This window comes from Buteo buteo, chromosome 13 (genome assembly GCF_964188355.1).
Source record: "Buteo buteo chromosome 13, bButBut1.hap1.1, whole genome shotgun sequence".
In the NCBI taxonomy this organism is placed as follows: domain Eukaryota; kingdom Metazoa; phylum Chordata; class Aves; order Accipitriformes; family Accipitridae; genus Buteo; species Buteo buteo.
Genome location: NC_134183.1, coordinates 5,360,345 through 5,375,740, shown reverse-complemented (window position 1 = coordinate 5,375,740; position 15,396 = coordinate 5,360,345).

Genomic DNA, 15,396 nt, shown 5'->3' with positions numbered 1-15,396 from the left:
ACTTGCTTAGTTCCCAATCCATGGCATCCTCCCCAGCGAGCAGACCTACAATGAGCCTTTGGTTTTGTGCAGCTTTAGGCTGAGGTTTGTTGGTGGAAGGCTTTCAGACTAAAACTCTGCAGCTTCCCTTGAGCTCAGCACTTGCCATGCATCTTCCCAAGTCCTTTGTTCACCCACATTCCATAAAATTGATAGTAACAAGGGCACAAACATTACCTTCTAATATTTCTTCCCTTTGTATGAATGTTACCTTCTGTTTCTTTGGCATGAAGATTGAGCTCTGGAGCTGATGCTACCATTCAGTGGTGCACCATTCAATGTGCACTATGCTCTAAGAGTCTTCTTTTGTTTAATTATTATTATTTGCTCATTTTTATCCCAGGCAAAGCATGTGCTAGGGCAGCAGCCTTTAAAGGGCCTTGCCATCATTATCTCTAAGTGTGGCAGTAATTCAGTTATTGCAGCTTTCCATAATTCTCACCATTGCAGCAGTGTAAATAAACAGGGAGCAGCGAGACACATGATGGGAGCCAGAAGCAATTTAGCCACAAGAGTTTATCATCAAGATACAAAACACCCTGGAGCAGGGAAATTGTCTCCTTTGCCAGCTCATGGCTCTCTGACTGCTGGCCAGATAGATGGTGCCCTTGTTTTTTCACTGACAAAAAATTCCTTTTTGCAGAGCCTTGGTGCTTCCCCTGGATGGGGATGCAAACTACATGAAAGAGCTCTGCTGATGCTGTTCCAAAGAGACATGGAGCCTCCCTGTATGCAGGGAGGGTTCAGCAGGAGACCAAAGATACTGCACAGAGAGTTATGTTGGGCAGGCTCTGGTTTGGTGGCTGTGTTTTGAGAGGCATTTGCAAGGCTTTCCTGATGGTCCCTTTTAAGAGGGATTCCTGTTACGGTGAAGAGCAAAACCATTTTGTAAACTCTGGGCAAGAAGTAACGTGTCCCATTCTGTGGCTCCTCATCCCATCTAAGTCTGCAAAGTAATGGAGGTGAACTCCTATTTCCTGAGATGTGTGGAAAGATACCCTTTGTATGCAGGTTTGGAACAACAGTCTGTACCGGTATTTCTGGACTCTAGGAATGTAGACAGTCCAAAACCAAGAGTACACTGGGCAAAAACACAGAGCTGCTAAGACCAGCGTGTATGAAGGAAGGTTCAAAACAGGTGCCTATTTGTGACTCTCAACTCTTCATGTTTGTACTGGTCCTGCCTAATGAGGCTTTGACAAACCTGGCTGTAAAGAGATTCATTCTGGACCAATGAAGGTGGAATATGTCCTGTAGTATGTAGGGAGTATGACTGCTGGACCATATCTGAATAATGGTGGCCACTGGAAAGTGATATCCATCCAGAGAAGGTTAAAGTCCTGGTATGAGACAAGTTTGATTTAAGTCCTACATCATAATGATGCCTTCCAGCATCTCTCAAATAAGAGGTTAAGTATTGTTTGCCAAGGTTTAGGAATTTATTTCAAAAGCACTTTTCAGAGTTAAATACCTCCTGTGGTTTTGGTGATTTATGGATTTTATGGTCATTAAGTTCTTCTAGCACCACTTTCATTGTATAATATAGTACAAGTGGTTCCTGTATCAAGTCCGTTGCTTCTGGCTTTGTTCAAGGTCAAGTTCAGTATGGTCCTAAGGGAGCTGTTTCCCCCTCCTATCTGCTTCCCTTCCCTTGTTAACCCTGTCTGGTATGATGTGAGCTTTTAATGATGTGATGGCTCTATGGCTGCCTCACTAGCTCTATACCCTCCTCACTGCTTCCCTACCTGGGCATCACTTGGTCATTTAGTAAAAATGCATCAATCTTTATTTGTGAGAAATCTGAATTCATGCCTAGAAAGAACAGCAAGGCTGAGCTGTCATCACGTGCAACATGTCATTGTGACTCAACTTAGATATATGTACTTGAATGGCAATTACCCTGTTCTAGATCACCGTCATCCAAACTGCTCCCAGGACACCATGAAGCATCTCCAGGACCACTTCCACATTTCCCACATTTGGCAGGCTGTGCAGCTCCAGCCCGCCGCAGTTATGCAGAGAACTGCAGAGGACTGTCCAGCTGGTGGGAGACACGGTGCCATTTGTTCAGGACATTGTGTTTGTCTCTGGTCCCTCCAAGAGTCAGCGCTGGCAGGATGCCCATCTCTGTGATATCTGTACACCTTGCCCACAAGGTTATTATTCCTGCTCTTACAAAAAGTGCATGGATCCTGTCCAAACCAGTACGATTAAGAGATATGGCAGCTGCTGGCTATTCAGCAGGTCAGTCTGCAGGGTGAGGTACTGCGGTGGGGGTAGGAGTGCCTCCCTGCTGTTACTGAAGGCACCAGCACTGTGTTTTGGCACCAGCTTATTTTTCCTTTGGCGTTTCCCCTTGTATATTGACCAAGCTGCAGCCCTGAAGTTCACCACCTCCTGGAGTCAGAGTCTTCATAGAGAGATTTCAAGAAAATATGTACAAAAAGGCATCTAGTCCCTGAACACGTTAGTCAGAATCAGTCCATCAGCCCTCTCTGTGGGGATCCCTCATACACCAGGCCACAATCAGCAGTGTCAGATAGACACTGCCATTGCTACACAGACGTAAAAGTGTCTGGCTGTTTAACTCAAAACGGTTACAAACCATGAAACTATCTACTCCATGGTGAGGAAACCGACTACCCACTGCCCAGTGAGGATTACCTTTATTGAACTGGTCCAGCGAAAGGTGTTCTCAGAAGGCTCCTGTTGTTCTTTTCAGGCTTTCAGCATTCAACCTCATGTTTCATACATCTACCTTTGCTACAGGGCTTCACTGAGCCTTATCACTGAAGGGTAAATTACATCCTTGTTACTGTAACAAGTATCTTCTGAGCACTTGCAGATAACACACATCAGAAACTATGCCCATAGAAATGCACAAGGACTAACCTGTGGTTTCTTGTGGCTGGTACATGTCTAACTATTAGCGGTGGGCTGGCTTCTCGCATCCAACACTGCAGTGAAATGCAGTTGGGTGAGGGCCTTGCAGTATAAATCTATTGTGATTTCTGCATTCTCTCACCTCTTGTTTGTAACTCCTACAAGACATCTTTATGTTGGAGGAAAATAGATACAAGCACAGTTTTGGCAGGTTGAGAGAAGGCAGCGGCAGCAGCAGCAGAAGCTCTGAGTATTTGAGAGAAGTTGCACTGTGGAAGGTCTGGCAAATGCACAATAATCAGTTTTTACCTATTTAGGGATTTCACAGGGGATCAATAAATTGTCAAGAGTATTTAAACTAGTAACTGTGAAGTGAAGAAGAGCCTGTGAACTGAAAGGCCAAGAAGGGGGTGTAAGTGCTTATTCTGATTTTTGAAGGGACTCAGCTAGTTTAGAAATAATGTTTTACTGTATGTTATACCTGGAATTGGGGTGAGGTATAGTGAAAAGGGTAAACTAGTCCACTCTCCTCTTATATAGATGCTCCAAAGCAGAACTACACGTAGTCTGATTGGCAGTGGTAAGGGATGTTCTACACCAGAGATAATAATTTGAGCTCCAGTGACCAATTCTTACCTTATTTCTGGGCGTCCATCTCAGGAGAAGCTCTCCTGATTCACTGTAAACAGCGCCTATCTGTTTTTACAATGAAAGGTTGGGTTTGCTTTCCAAGCAATTCCTTTTCACTGTCTGGGACTCTGTGGTGATGTGTTGTCATAATACCTACAGGGAATGTGTATTAGCTGGAAAAATCAAAATTACTATATTTTTTGCTCAGGCTGTTTGATTTGATTTGAATGTGGGGAAAAATTAATTCACATACTGATACACAAAGCATCAAGAGATATAAAAAATAAATCAACATACACCACTGAGACATATACACATTGTCAGAAAACATAAGCTACATCCCTACTAAAAGCTGGTTGAAAAAGACAGCAGTAGAAGTGAGCAAGACCAAAACAGTAACTTCTTAAAAGGCTTTAGGAGGAAACAAATTCACACAAAAGGAACAGCCCTGTGAACTTCTGTGCTGCACATACAGGCATGAATGGTCACAGTTCCATATACAGGTGGACAGAAATGCCTTTCTAATGACTGTTATCTTGATTGACAGCTGGACTGGGAACAGTGACCTGCTTACCTGAGCCTGTGAGATGCAATTTTTCAGCTGATGGAAGTCATCACAGAACCACTCTTACCTTTGCTGGTGTAGACCAAAGGCTAGTGCAAGCACAGGGCTAGTGAGTACCAGCTGAATCTCCAGCTTGTGAAGTGCTGTATTGTACCTGTTTGTTATTGGTTCTGTTGTGGCGCTTGGTCCCTTGTGTACAAGAGGAAAGTTAGATGGAGTGGTGTCTCTGTTCAGCTAAAAAGCAAGGTGCTGTAGCCAGCTGGTGTCCTCTGTGGGGTGATCCCAAGGGACAGCACACCTGGTGCACACTGACCAAGGTGCACAGCACATCAACAGGGGCACACATGCACACAAATACCCTGATTCCATACACAGTGATGCTGCAGTCCAGCTCATATTTCTGCTCAGGAGGGTAGGGTCTTTCCATTAGCCAAATCTCTGTTTCAAAATCTGCTGTTCCTACTTAGTACCTGGGCCCAGCGCTCTTTACAGTCCATCTGTTTCTTGATAAGAAGAGAAGGTAAGATCACATGCCAGCAGAGAAAATTACCTTTGCATCAGATACTATCTTTTCAGTAGTGTGTACAGTGAGCTGAAAATACTGGGTCTAGTCCCTCACTGAGATTCTTCCAGTATCAATACTGATTGATAACAGTTGAATTGGGCACACTTCTAAAACAGTAAAGTACAATTCCATTGTAGCTGTGCAGCTTTATTTCCTTTCTTTTTTTATTAGGCTTTGGATCTTTCTTCCATTCACCCTTCTAACAATAAAGAAGTACTAATATCGACCAGACTGTAATGGCTAATAAGGATGCAGAGTATAGGAAGTACTGTAACATGAAGCACCCTCGTACACCTTCTAAGGCTGGAAAGAGCATGCATTTTCTATGCACACAAGCTTTGTATTTCATCTATCCCTTTCTACACAAAAATGCTGGCTAATTATCATTCCTTCTAATGTCTTTCCCAGTGTAGATCAAAGAGCAATGTAGATTTCTACGTGTGATTTTATACAGTGAAAATTTCCTCCTTTGCAGTTTGAATGATGCATTTCTATGTGGGGGACTTGCTCATGACATGGGAACAGGAGGTATGAGGGGGCTTCTGGGCTATTGCATTGATTGCCTGGAGCTGGCAGTTGCAACAAGGCACAGGGGAATTAGAAAAGATTAATGCTGCTGGCTGTATGAGTGCTATAGTCAGGAATCTGTCTGCTTGTGCAAGCTGATGCAGCAAGGACTCCCTCCTTCCGTTGGCCCCAGGTAGCTTTGCTCTTGCTGGGGTTCGTTGCTATCCTCTCCCAGCATTAGCAGCCCTGACTTGTGCTCTGCCACTGCTGTCACAGCCTGCTTATCTGTGCTTCCCTTGTCTTGACGTCAGAGGAGTCAGCTGCTGTTCAAACCTGTCAACCTCATTTCAGACGGTAATTATCCTACCATAGTGAGTGGGACTTACTGCACATTTCCTTCTCTGTTTCTTTGGGGAAGGATGTTCTCTCCCAGCCACACTTTTCTGAAAAGTTAAGCATCTGTCTCTTCAACTAAGTGGAAGATTGTTCCTTTAATCATACCTTTCTGCCTGATGTTTGTCATCTTAACTAATGTGTGTCTGCCTGTGCTGGATTCATCCAATACTCATTCCTCCCAGGATTTGTGTCAAAGCATTAATTTGCCGTGAAATTTCTTTCATTCAATTTAATTTCAGGACTGCTGCTCAGGCGTTTGCATTTGAGATCAGATCTCAAGACCTACATTTCATCCTTTGTATTTGTGAGCATGCCAAAAGGCAACCACATTCTCTTTCAACAGCCCCGTTCAAAACTGATTTCAGGAGACCAGGCTGAGAGAGCTGAGGATGCCCAAATCATGCTGCCCTGGGCAGGTCTCTGGCTGGCTCTCAGACCACAATCTAGATTGGTTTTGCTAGTAGATGTGTGTGAAACACAGCACTGTGTTCTGGTTGCATATTGTTCAGTTAGTTTTATGCATTAAGGAGAGAAAGTAACGACGAGAGCGCACAGTCAAGAGAAGTGACTGTCTAAGTGTAATACTTGCTTTGTATCTTTGAGGCTAGAAATCCAACCTGTAAGGATGTTGCTGACAAAACTGGATGATACCATATCTCAGGAGTCTTCCATTGCACTTGGCCGAGTTTTTGACCTGTCAATCAGAGATGAACAAATGAAGTGCCATGATATGGCTGGCAGAAAAGTATCTTGTTCTGATTTTGCGTAAGCCGTGCAGTCTGGAGTCGATGCCTGGATTTCAGCACAAGCCTGGAGCACACTTGTAGCAGTGGCACTAGCTTTAGGCTCTGGTTTGGTGAATTTTCTGCAGCTTCTGTTTGGCTTTGGGCACTGTGTTTTCACTGGTATGGGGGATGTCTGAGCTGCGTGCTGTGACCTACCTCCCAGTCACGGTTCAGACTTGCTCTGTTCTCCCCACCCTCTCCAGTTTCTTCCTGCTGGTCTTTGGTATTTCGTTTGTTCTTTGCATATGATAACACCTCAATTAAAATGTGACGGCAGATGTGTCAGCAGGGAAGGCGTTGAGAAAGTGTTGGCTGATGAGCTGGCACTGTGTGCCCCACCTCTCTCCCCAGTTTTACTTCAAAAATGATAATTATTGCTGGAGTAGATCCCATTTGGCTGATGTCTCACAACTGGAAGCCATGAAAACCATTATTCTGTGTAAGTTCCCTTTATGTGCTGACAAGAACGATCACACGAACCACAAGCTGCAGAGAGGAAGAATATTTTCTCTGAAAATCAATCCATGCTGCATCACTTGTAGATAAGCCTGATGTTACCCAAACATTTTCATCCTCGTTTAAAGGCAAAGCAGGCTGCACCCACATAACCAATTGCCTAATACATCTCTTGAGATCTGACTATTTTATGCTATATTTGACTTATGCTAATGAATGAGACGATAATGGGCTGTGCTTCATTTCAGCTTGTCACGGCTTTTGTTAACAGCCTTTGTTTTCCAGGAAGCCTTGGTTTCAGTTCTGGTAGAAGTGGAGGAGAAAGCGTTAATGCAGCCCTGTTTATTTTAGCAAGTGAGTGAATCAGTGGTTTTAGGAAAACAGTTCAACGCATTAACCCTTTGTTTCCAGAGCAAAACAAAAAAATCACTGTAGAGTGAACAGATGGCCCTGGCATATTTTTAGCCTTGCTCTCTGTTCCCATGGTATTCCAGACTGTGTGGGATTCCCCATAGACTGCTTAAGATTGGTGGGCCCAGCCAAATGTCTTGTTTTGCAACACAGCATCAGAGGGAAGGAGGGAAACGGAATCCTGTTCAAATCAGCTCTGTTTAAATAACTTTAAATGAGAGGTTCTCGCATATGGGATCATGGATGGTGGGGGAGTCTGTAGAGAGATGTTGGTCTTATGATTCTTGTGCTTGCTCATTGTCAGCTGCTACATTACATTAGGAGGGACAAAATAAATAAGAAATACTGTTCTAGTGGTATTGTCTGTGTGAGCAATTGATGCATCCAAAGGTGTAGAAGGCAGAGGAAAAAAACTCACCAGGATTTTGGTGGTCTCTGGCTTGCAAATAGATAGGGGAAAGTAATTTCTGTAGCTATGAACAGTCTCTTTGGGATGTGTACTCTGAGGAAGTTCTGAAAACTTAATTCCAGGCAATGATACTTTCTCAGGTGTGGTCAGATTCAGAGCTATTCAGAGCTATTCATATGCACTCTGTTTCAAAGTTTATTGGTGATTCTCTGTGGTCATAATATGTTTCATTCTGTAAGTAGAGAGGTTAGCCAGGGAGGTACATGGTGTAAGAGAAGGAATTCCTGAGGTGTAATAACTTCTGGGTCTCAGCTGTGATTAGAAATCCTAACTGTAAGGATGTTAACTACAAAATCTGGGTAAGTAATATTGCAGGAATTATATTTGTTGTTATCCCAAATTAGGTTTGTGTCATCATGTGTGTTAAAAGACTGCAAGTGATTTCTCAATAGAGAACAGAAATCATAGCATCAATTTTCCTGGCACTGCCTGGATTTCTGTTACACACACACATTCATTGAGGTTCATGGGGTATTATGTTCTCTTAATAGCTTATTTGCATATTAGTATGTTTTAAACAAATCCATCCCTAATGTGTTCTCTCTGTGCAGTACCGTATGGCTCAATCTTTTACTGTCAGAAGATAATAAAATGCTACCTGACAGAATAAGGAAACAAGATGATGATAAGGGTCTGCCCAGTGGGGGAAGTTTCATTGCAACACCATAGAGTTTAGTAATACCTGTGTATTGTGCCAGGCCAAATCATTAGCATGTTTAGTGTTCCATGTAGAGTTGAGCAGATGTATTAAGAGGTGGCAGACACCAGTCCATAGTGTTGAGAAATCAGAAGGCAGACTATAGTGGGCAAGTGAGACAGGGTAGAAAAACTCAACAACCTACAGCATGGACCAGCTTGGTGCAGACTTCATTGCTGTCTGCAGGATCATCACCTTTATAGTGCCTTTTTAATGTGGTTTAAGTATTGCCATAGCCATTTTAAAGAACGGGAAGCCAAAGCAGATGAAGTCATTTGCTGGTAACAGCATGCTACTGGTAAACTTGCAGCTCTGGCCCCCATGCCACAGTCCCATGGTCACTGGATACCATCTCTTCCCCCAGGAGCATGGATGTCCCAGTCTAGGCAGTTAACCCATCCTGCGCTGGAGGCCATGATATGAATCCTATAGCTCCTGCCCTCATCACTCCCATGAGCTGAGAAGACACAGTTAACTGCCCTCCTCTCCTGTTTGTCACTTCTGTAAAGTGCTCCAAAGCTTCTCTATCAGGAGCAGGCAGGTGCAGCTCAGCAGATGCGGAGCACTTTCTGTCCTTACATTTCTGAAGGACAGTGTGCTGCAGGTCTGCAGTGCTCCGCCTTTCCTGTTTCAGTAGTTCAACTGCATTTGCCATCTGTTGCCCACCTGAGTTGAGGTAATGCTTATGCAGGGCATTAATAAGACATGAACACTAGAAGCTCCCCTTTTCCTTTGAACGCACTCAACCACCTGCAATGCCTCTGAAACCACCTTTTTCTTTCTGTGGCTTTATAATTCACTGATACATTTCACACACTCAGCAAAACGCCACATCATGGATGTTTTCTCCATCTGGGTAACTGGTGAATATTTTTCGCCCATTGGACCAAGGCCCCATGGACCCTGTTCATATCTGGAAGAAGATGCAATTCCATGTGTTCATGCTAAACCCAGGAAAGCCAGTGAGTGGACTCCCTTGAATTTGATCAGATTTTTTGCATTGGAGCCATTAGTAGGTTATGGATTTAACAGATTTAGGAATTTGCTCAAAGTTGAGGTGAAGACTATTCAACAAATTTGCTTAGGTCATTTAGGATACAGTCCCAAAATTTGCCTTCTAGCTGGTAAATCGGGTGTCCCCAAGATTTGTCCCCCTGAAACAATCATTTCTGTTTACAGAAAACCTACAGATAAGCCAACTTTCAGGCTTGAAGCCTGCTGATAAAGTACCAAGGGGCAATGACTGATGCTTGAAATCAAAATTCAAAGCAAATTCAAAGCCATTTTTTCCAGCAATGATGTATATTCCTGCATGTTTTGGGATCAGACAGCAGCTGATGGAAATTCATGATGCTGTTTGCAGTGGTATGAATTATTTACGATACATAGTCTGCCAGAACTGAATGGCGAGGGCAGGCTGTTGGACTCGTGATTCCTAAATGCTGGTATTCCACGCCTTACACGTGTGACTAGGAACCCTTTGCGTGCTTTAGGGTCAGGTTCAGGGAGAGCATCAGGTCATTTAATGTGGTGTCCTGAAATGGTGACAGCACAGCTTTTAACTCACTTATTCTAGGCTAGGTAAATCCTCCAGGCATATATTGTTGTCTTCTCAAAAAGCCTCAGATGAGGGAGTCGAGTTCCTCTTGATAGTTCCAGACCAGTCCCATTTTATAGTTCTCATGGGTAAACAACCATGCTGGTAAAAAATTGTGCCTTGTTTTTAATTTTAGTTTGTTCAGATTTAATTTGCAGATAATGGTTCTTTATGTCTTTCCTCTGCTAGACTAGAGAGTCCTTTAGAACCTGCAATTTCCTGCTTGCAGAAGTCTTTATACCTAGTAACAAATCACCACTTGGTCTCCCTTTTGCCAAATTAAACAGAGAAAACTCTTTAAGTTTGGTTGTATAAGGCGTTTCCACAGCACTTGAATGTTACGTCAGTTCTCTGCAACCTGTTTGGGTTTTCAGCATCTCTTATGAAAGTGGGTACCGCAACTGTGTTAGTACTGGTTTCTCCAATGCAGTGTAAAATAATTTCCCTCATTTGCTCTGCTTCCCAGAATTCCCAAAATATCACAGAGAAGCCTCATTCCTCTCCCCTGCATCTATAAATCCCAGCTCATGAAAAGGCAGTCCTCATTCCAGTAGATGTGTTACTCCTTTTCCTTCTCTCTTGTATTCTTTTCTGTTTTGTGATCTTGCCTGGCGGTGCTTAAAACATACTCTGTCTGTATGGGCTTAACTTATGAAGCTATCCAGAGGAGTGTGAGACTGTCTGCATTGTTGTTATTTATCAGCCTGTCATCTGTAAATTTCATCATCATGGTTTTATATTTACTTCCAGCCTGTGGATGCAAACACCAAATAGCTTCAGAGAAGGACCAATCCTACCAGTTCCTAACAGAGACACTTAGAGACACTGGTATCCTGCACTAATGGGTCTCTTGAGCACCCATTAGCCTGTGCGTCTCTGATACGGCAGGTTGGTTTTAGTAGTAGCCCTTTAGAGGGAACTAATTAATAGCTAGATTCATCATTTAGGAAGTTTATATAAGCAAGGAAACAGCAAAGCCTATACCTAGTGTTGTCTGTAAGGAGGCAAGGTGAAAAATTGCTGGTGTCAGATGGCTGTGGTCAGCTGCAGAGTGAAGTAGTGGAGGACCAGGACCTGCAGAGCAAAGGGAAAGCAGGCTGGGGGAAAGGAGGGTGGCAATTTTTGAGTGGCGAGGAATTACTGAGCCACAGCAGCAAGAGTCCCTCTTGCTTTGTTACTCAAGGCCCTAGTGGGACTAGGGACGAAACAAACAGCCCTGTGCAACTTACTGAAATGGGTCACTTACTGAAGAGGATCCTGACTGAAGAGCTCTAACAACCTGGACCGCATGGATGCTAAAAAGGCCTGAACCCAGGGGCTGGTTAAAGAGCCGGAGGTGGGTCTCAGCACACGTGGTGGCCGCATTGCCTGGCACTGCTCAGCTGGCACAAGTCCTGTCTCTACATTTCATACTGTGAAGGTGTAAACTTGGGCCGCTTCCCCAGATGTGGAAAAGGCCAGTCTGTTAAAATCAGAGTGAGTGCAGTTCTGCTGCAAACTGTATAAATCATGTAGGAACCTCTCTAATTCCACCCTGCAGCATTTACATATTTAATCTCCTTTTGCTGTTTTTTGAGGTTCCTCACAAATGCTCCTGCTTCAGGAGATCCTGCCCAAATGTCACTGCCGCAGCACAGCCTGACCTTTCCTTCAAGTGCTTGTCTCGCCATTCTCACAGCTCCCAGGTGTTCCCTGCTTGCACTTCAGGGTGAGACGTGCTCACAGACTCCTGCAGTATGAAGGCAAACTGCTGAGACAAATTGTTTATTTCAAACGGCATCTTCTGGCTGTGACTTGGATCCTGCTGTAAGATTTCAGTGGATGGAGCCAGTGTGGGGTCCCTCAGAACTCAATTACATCTAAATCTGACAAATTTTCTTTGTGTTAACAAAACCTCTTCTGTGCTGGTCAGTTTTGGAAGAAAATTGTGAGGTCGGTAGAGGTCTGAGTTTCTTCTTGTCTGGAAATGGAAGCAGGATTCAGTTCCAGTTAGAAAATCTTTGCTGGCAAAAAAAACCTAGCTGTTTTGGCAGCATCAGTACGAGAGCTGGCCAGGAGTCCTGAGAGGGTTCCTTGGCTGGGATGTGCACCTTTATTGTACTCACTTGCAAGAAAAGATCAGTTTCAATAAATCTCTTCTGAGGTTTGTCAATGACCTGTCCTCTTCTCTCCTCTTCCTCCACTTCCTCTCCTACAAAAATGCTTTCCCTTCCTCTCTTAACAGTCATTCAGATGCCTAGTCACGTAGAGCATGCGGTCATACTCCAAGGTACTGCGAGTCCTGGGACAGCAGGCATGCTCAGTGATTCTGGGAAGGGAATTAGCTTGAGTGAAGGCTAACAAACGTTCCCCTTGCCTCTAGTTAGAGCAGCAGATTGCAGTGACTTCACCTCCCTGCACACCTTGGTATGTGCCTGTGGCTGACTCCTTCTTCTTTTTCAAGTGGTGTCTGAGTTAGTCACAGGTTCCTGTTTTGCATCCTTGGCAAGATGGCAGGTGCTTCCATTTAGATGCGAATTTTGTCCCAGGCAGTATGGCTACAGAGGACTCTTTACAAGGCACTCTGGATTTCATTTCTGCAGTGAAGGCTGGGTCTGTCTCCACATCTGTCATGTGGTTGTAGGAGATAGGAGGGGACCTTTCACACCTTCACTGGAGCAGAGCTGGGGAATGGAAAGTTCTCTTCTGCAGTAAATTCAAGCTGCCCCTAACATAGTTAGGGGTCCGTCTAGCTAACACAGCAAGAAACTTTGGGCTGAATAAACTGAGAAAATGCATTTCCTAGTTGCTGAGTTGGGTGACTTTGCCAAAACTCAAATCTTTTCCTCGTACACAAATGGCACTCTGCCTGCTTCACTCCTCTTGTAAGAGTTAAAATAAAATGACTAGATGGAGTTCAAAGAAAAATGCCCTTCTTCCCTTGTAATTTTTAGGACACTTTGAAATCAGTATAAACACCAGGTCTTCTGAAAACTTTAGACTTCAGGGTTGTGTGGCAGGACACCTTCTGAAATCCCTGTTGAAGGAAATGAGCAGAGGACAGCACAACTGACTCCGTATGTGGGCACAAAAACAGCCCAGTGCATACTGGATTTAAAACCCTTGCAGGTAAATTTTTGAGCAGCCCCTGGGCTGACTGGGTTTCAGCCTTGGCTTCGCTGGTACCAGGATTTCACCTCTGCTCTCCTCTTGTGTCTGGACTCAGCCATGTTCCTGATTCTGGCATCCAGTAGGTGGTTCTGCAGCAGCCTAGGTCTCCAAGTGTTAAGCGTTTGAACTCAGTTACTGCTCTCTCTTCTTTCCTGGGCAGGGTTTAGTATGGCAGATTTCCTACTGAGGCACTGTTTGCTGTGTTCAGTCTCTGTATAGAGCTGCGTGGTAAATAATTTATTCATAGCCTTAGAGCTGAGAATCCAGCCCTTCCCGGTTCCTGACCTAAGCCAGCCTGCTTACCTACAAAGTGTGAGCCACAAAGCCTCAGCCATTCACATTTTGTGTTGCATCCAGAACTTATATTTTGAACCAGAGGCTCTCTGATGGAAGAATATTCTGCCTCACTTTACTGTCCACTGCTTTGTACTGCTAATTTCTGCTCATTAATATGCATCTCTGCCTTAGTTTTGATTTCAAAATTGTTTCTTCACGCTGAACCTTGTCCCTTTATTTTCATTGTAGAGACTCTTTAGATTAGTGTTCCTAGCCTACTCTTATGTGTCAGAAAGCAGCAGGGGGCAAACACCTCTGCAGCGCAGTCAGCTGGGAAACCCAACAGAGAGGAGGCAAATGCTTTGGCTGAAGTGACCTGTTATTACAATGGAGAAATATGTTTGCATTGAAAGGATAATCAGCCATTCATCCAAGCAAGTTAAACAATAGGGACAGAGGATTTGGTTTTCTCCAATTGTTTCCCAAAGCAAAAATGATTTATGTCTTCTCTCTGAGACTATTGGATGTCTGCTGAAGGGTTCATTAGAGAGACCCCTGCAGCTGCCGAAAAAACCGCCTAGATTATTGAGCCTGCAGCTAATTTTTCTCTCCTTGTCCTCTTCCTACAATGAAGAACTAGTTTGCAATCCAGACCTTGTTTGTGCTGCCCCACATGGTGGGGGACTGCTCTGTGCATCAATGCAGAGAAGAGTGTCTCTCCACAGCCCAAAACACTGTCTCTAGCTTAACATGATGGTTTATGATGTTAAGCTCTGGAGCACACGGTATGTTCCCTATGCTGCCTTTAGGTATCACAACCATCACATGGTCATTTCAGCACTGCATATTGGCAGCAGTTGGTTTTGCAGTCCTGTGTCCCTTGCAATGGGATCAGCAGAGGAGGCAGAGCCCAGCACTGCCTAGAGATGCAGGGGGCTCGGGAGTCTGTGCCCAGGACTGGTGCAGCCTGCATACTCCACGTGTGCAAAAATGGGCTGCATTGCCCATTCCTTTAACGGGTCTGAATGGCAGTTAGGCTGACAAACCCTTAATGTTTCCTGAGGCGATAAGTAAGTGTTACAACTTCTGATTAATTGCTGGGAGCCTGCCCTTTCTGAGAAGGAAGAAGATAGGACATTATTTCTCTACAAAGTGAAGCAGGAGGATGGTTGAGACAGTATAGACAGCAGAGAAGATTTAGGGGTAGCTGTGATGGTATAGTTTAATTGGCCACAGCTTGAAATTGAGCTTAATTTTAAGTAATGCCTTCAGTCTGGAATTAACTAGGAAGAGCTTCTTGCCTTATCCCAGAAAACTACTGGTAAAAATGCATGATCAAGTGCAGTACAGGCTCGAAACTCTGTGCAAATATGCAGGGTTTTATATACAATACACGTGTGTATATTGATGCACAAACTCTATGCAAGTATCCACCTAAATATAGTCCCAGTTGATCAAAATCCTTGTAGCCCCTGGCCTGTGCTGGGAGCTGCATTGATTAGCACTGGCTGAAGATGTGAACACTAGTGGCATAAATTCCATCAGGCTGTTCTGTAAATTCTTCATCATGTCCTGCACTGATGTCAGTTACTTGCATTATAAAATCCAACTGAAAACCTGCAAAATTAGATTCAGGGGAAACTGGAGACTGAAGTACTTTGCTTAGGTGATAATTTCATTTACTGTTAAGACATTGCTCAGACCTAAATGTGAACGTATTCTCCATTCCTCCATAATACACGCACCCAGGCATATAACATCTTATTTAATTTGATTAAAAAAATGTAATTGTATATGGCTGAGCAACTCATTGGATCAACTTTGCAAAATAAACTTAATGTGCCAGATTCACTGGGAACACCCAGTGACACTACTGTGTTATAACACAATATTAAATAGTGTAGAGGCTTCCCAGCTGGCTGCAGGAATCTGTACATTAAAACCTAAACCACAATGTGTTGCCTCTTAGC